The 5,088-nt window shown below is 44.5% G+C and overlaps 1 pseudogene; it reads right to left on the bottom strand.

The window, feature by feature from the left end:
* Positions 1-4,549, bottom strand: part of LOC105542716 — a 42,111-nt pseudogene extending 37,562 nt beyond the window's left edge.
* Positions 4,550-5,088: the final 539 nt, after the last annotated feature.

Below are 5,088 nucleotides of genomic sequence, written 5' to 3'. Positions count from 1 at the left end.
TTTCTTTTCTTTTTTTTTTTTTTTTGAGATGGAGTCTTACTCTTGTCACCCAGGCTGCAGTGCAGTGGCACGATCTCGGCTCACTGCAACCTCCGCCTCCAGGGTTCAAGCGATTTTCCCACCTCAGCCTCCTGAGCAGCTGGGACTACAGGCGCCCGCCACCACGCCCAGCTACTTTTTATGCTTTTAGTAGATATGGGGTTTTGCTATGTTGGCCTGGTCTCAAACTCCTGACTTCAAGTGATCCGTCCGCCTTGGCCTCCCAAAGTGTTGGATTACAGGCGTGACCCACGGTGCCTGGCCTCTGTTGTGACTTCCGACAATTGCATTATGACTAAGAAAAGTGGTCTCCATTATAATAATTCTTTAAAATTTGATGTGTCAATTTTTTTTTTTTTTTTTTTTTTTACAGGGTCTGGCTTTGCTGCCAGGCTGGAATGCAGTGGCGTGATCTCTGCCCACAGCAACCTCCACCTCCCAGGTTCAAGTGATTCTCCTGCCTCAGCCTCCTGAGTAGCTGGGATTACAGGCATGATTACAGTGACTGGGGCTCAATGCAGTCTTGTCCTCCCAGGCTCCTGTGATCCCTCCCACCTCAGCATCCTGAGTAGCTGGCACCTGAGTAGTAGGCATGTACCACCGTGCCTGGCTAATTTTTGGTGGTGGTTGTTGTTTGAATAGAAATTGGGTTTTGCCATGTTGCCCAGGCTGGTCTTGAACTCCTGGGCTCCAGCTGCCTGCCTCAGCCCCCTAAAGTGCTAGGATTACAAGCATGAGCCACTATGCACGGCTGAGGCTGTCTTACAAGCATTAAGTTTTCATAGATTTCTCTTGTGTGTGTAAGAATTCTACACATGGCCGGGTGCAGCAGCTCACGCCTGTGATCCAGCAGTTTGGGAGGCTGAGGCGGGAGGATCACTAGGAGTTTGAAACCAGCCTGGGCAATGTAGGACTCTATTTCTACAAAAACTACAAAAATTAGCCAAAAAAATGTGCCTGTAGTCCCAGCTACTCAGGAGGCTGAGGCAAGAGGATGGCTTGAGGCCAGGAGTTCGAGACCAGCCTGTGCAACATAGTGAAACCCCGTCTTTACCAAAAAAAGGTCTATTTATACAACTACAGGAGCTTTATTTTGCTATTGCTCTAGTATATCTTTTTTTCATCTTTTGGTTTTCAACATTTCTGTATCTTTGTTTTAGATGCTTTTTTTTTTTTTTGAGATGAAGCCTTGCTGTTGCCCAGGTTGGAGTGCAGTGGCATGAAATAGGCTCACTGCAACCTCTCCTTCCTGGGTGCAAGCGATTTTCCTGCCTCAGCCTCCCAAGTAGCTGGGGTTACAGGTGCCTGCCACCCATGCCCGGCTAATTTTTGTATTTTTTAGTTGAGACAGAGTTTCACCATATTGTCCAGGCTGGTCTCAAACTCCTGAACTCAGGTGATCGGCCCGCCTCAGCCTCCCAAAGTGCTGATATTACAGGCGTGAGCCACTGTGCCTGGCCCCTCTTTTTTTTTTTTCTTAGTTTGAGACAAGGTGTCACTCTGTAGCCCAGGCTGGAGTGCAGTGGCACAATCATGGCTCTCTGTAGACTCAACTTCCTGGGCTCCAGTGATCCTCCCACCTCAGCCTCCTGAGTAGTTGGGACTACAGGTGCTGCCACTATGCCTGACTAATTTTTAAACTTTTTTTGTAGAGATAGGCTTATTCTGAAGGCGAGTAAAGATATGGACCAAATTTAGCCTTGATTATGAAGTTGAAATTTGGAAGGGCTGCCTGTAAAAGAAATTCTACCAGTTTGGAAGGCTTAGGCAGGAGGATTGCTTGAGCCCAGGAGTTTGAGACCAGCCTGGACAACATAGCTAGAACCTGTCCGTAACCCTGCCCCCAAAATAGTCAGGCGTGGTGGTGCACACCTGTAATTTCAACTCCTCAGGAAGCTGAGGTAGGAGGATCGCTTGAGCCCAGAAGGTGCAGGCTGCAGTGAGTCAAGATCACGCCACTGCACTCCAGCTTGGGTGAGAGAGTGAGACCCTGCCTCAAAACAAAAAAGAATACTACAAGATCTTCAGGTCGGATAAGTTCAGTTACCTTACATATGCTCGGCTTAAAGGAGACAATGGGTTATCTTGAATTTTAACTTTATGTCATGTTTTTTCCCCACGAATCAAATATTGTTTTATACTATCAACTTTTCAAAAATGTTGAAGTTCAAGGGCACGTGTGCAGGTTTGTTGTATAGGCAAACCTGTGCCACAGGGATTTGTCGTACAGATTATTTTGTCACCCAGGAACTAAGCTTAGTAGCCAGTGGTTTTTCTTTCTGCTCTTCTCCCTCCAACCCTCCACCCTCATGTTGGCCGCAGTGTGTTGTTCCCTTCTTTGTGTCCATGAGTTCTCATCATTTAGCTCCCACTTATAAGTGAGAATATGCAGTAGCTGGTTTTCTGTTCCTACGTTAGTTTGCTGAGGATAATCGCGTCCAGCCCCATCCATGTCCCTGGCAAAGGCATGATCTTGTTCCTTATTATTTATTTATTTATTTATATTTTTTAGAGATGGAGTCACCCAGGCAGGAGTGCAATGGTACGATCTCGGCTCACTGCAACCTCTGCCTCCTGGATGCCAGCAATTCTCTTGCCTCGGCCTCCTGAGTAGCTGGGACTACAGGCGCGTACCACCATGCCCAGCTAATTTTTTTGTATTTTAGTAGAGACGGGGTTTCACCGTGTTGCCCAGGCTGGTCTCGACCTCCTGAGCTCAGGCAATTCACCCACCTCAGCCTCGCAAAGTGCTGGGATCACAGGCATGAGCCACCATGCCCGGTCAATCTTGTTCCTTTTTATGGCTGCATAGTATTCCCTGGCATGTATGTACCACATTTTTTTAATCCAGTCTGTCACTGATGGGCATTTAAGTTGATTTTATGCCTTTGCTATTGTGAACAGTGCTGCAATGAACATACACGTGCATGTGTCTTTATAACAGAATGATTTCTATTCCTTTGGGTATATACCCGGTAATGACATTGCTGGGTCGAATGGTATCTCTGTCTTTATCCCCACACTGTCTTCCACAATGGCTGAACTGATTTAATTTACACTTCCACCAACAGTATATAAGCATATCTTTTTCTCTACAACCTCACCAGCATCTGTTATTTTTTGACATTTTTATAATAGCCATTCGGACTGGTGTGAGATGGTATCTCATTGTGGCTTCGATTTGCATTTCTCTAATGACAGTGATGTTGGGCTTTTTTTCATAGGATTGTTGGCCACAGATGTCTTCTGAAAAGTGTCTGTTCATGTCCTTTGCCCACTTTTTAATGGGGTGGTTTTTTCTTCTAAATTTGTTTAAGTTCCTTATAGATGCTGGATTTCAGACCTTTCTCAGATGCATAGTTTGCAACAATTTTCTCCCATTCTGTAAGCTGTCTGTTTACTCTGTTGAACGTTTCTTGTGCTGTGCAGAAGCTCTTTAGTTTAATTAGATCCCATTTGTCAATTTTTGCTTTTGTTGCAATTGTTTTTGGCATCTTCATCATGAAATCTTTGCCTGTGCCTATGTCCTGAATAGTATTGCCTGGGTTGTCTTCCAAGATTTTTATTATTTTGGGTTTTACATTAAGTCTTTAATCCATCTTGAGCTAATTTTTGTATATGGCATAAGGAAGGGGTCCATTTTCAATTTTTTGCATATGGCTGGCCATTTATCCCAGCACCATTTATTGAATAGAGAATCTATTGCCCATTGCTTGTTTTTGTCAGGTTTGTCGAAGATCTGAAAATTATAGGTGTGTGGTCTCATTTCTAAATTCTCTATTCTGTTCCATTGGTCTACGTTTGTTTTTGTGCCAGTACTATGCTGTTTTGGTTACTGTAGCCTTACAGTATAGTTTGAAGCTGGGTAGCATGATGCCTCCAGCTTTGTTCTTTTTGCTTAGGATTGCCTTACTGTCAGTATTTCTTTTTTTTTGAGACAGTCTTGCTCTGTTGCCCAGGCTGGGGTGCAGTGGCCGGATCTCAGCTCACTGCAAGCTCCGCCTCCCGGGTTTACGCCATTCTCCTGCCTCAGCCTCCCGAGTAGCTGGGACTACAGGCGCCCGCCACATCGCCCGGCTAGTTTTTTGTATTTTTTAGTAGAGACGGGGTTTCACCATGTTAGCCAGGATGGTCTCGATCTCCTGACCTCGTGATCCTCCCGCCTCGGCCTCCCAAAGTGCTGGGATTATAGGCGTGAGCCACCGCGCCCGGCGGCTTGTGACTTTTTAAGCCACTCAAATGATGTGAGACTGAACTGCAGTCTGGGTAAGAGGCTGGTTGACTTCCACTTCGCCCTTAACCCTCGGGCACCACTCTTCAGGGTCCTAGTGACAGTGGGCTGTGGTTGAGTGCTCCCCTAGGGACACCACCAAAAGCACAACTCACTCTGGGCTGCTGCAAGCGGCGTGTGGACGTCCACCCTCTTCAGGATCTTCACCGGCTTCTTCACCAACTGTTTCGCTGCTCTTTGAAGTGTCAAATACGTTTGTATTTTATCCCGTTTCTTCATTTTAGGGGGTGATTTTGTCTAAATTACATATTTTATTACTGAAAATGGAACTCTCCCTAAATGTCTGGGGAGAGCTCAAATTACTGATTCAAGACTTGTCATTATAGTTGCTTTTAAAAATATGTCCATTTTAGAGAGAGTTTTCCTGTTTTCTTGGAGACAGTTTTAGTATGATGTGCCTATTGTGTTTTCAAATTTATCCATATAAAGTTAATATTCTAAAAAAAAAATCTCTGCTCTATCTATAATTCTGTCCTCTTACTCATGCCTCCTACTGTTTTGAACTTGTTTTAAACTTACTCTTTGCAATCATACTTGAATCGAACTGGCTTTCACCTTTGTTGTTCCTGTTTGGTTTTCTATTTAATTAGTTTCTGCTGTTATTTCCTCCTTCTGTGTCCTTTGTTTTTCTTTATATAATTTAAGTTGTATATTAGTGTTTTTAAATTTTGAATATGATTTCTTTTCTTTTTTTTTTTTTTTTGAGATGGAGTCTTACTCTTGTCACCCAGGCTGCAGTGCAGTGGCACGATCTCGGC

The sequence above is a fragment of the Mandrillus leucophaeus genome, unplaced genomic scaffold, assembly GCF_000951045.1.
Source record: "Mandrillus leucophaeus isolate KB7577 unplaced genomic scaffold, Mleu.le_1.0 Scaffold266, whole genome shotgun sequence".
Taxonomy (NCBI): Eukaryota; Metazoa; Chordata; class Mammalia; order Primates; family Cercopithecidae; genus Mandrillus; species Mandrillus leucophaeus.
The sequence above is the reverse complement of the archived record's forward strand: the minus strand, read 5'-3'. Positions and strand labels throughout refer to the sequence as shown.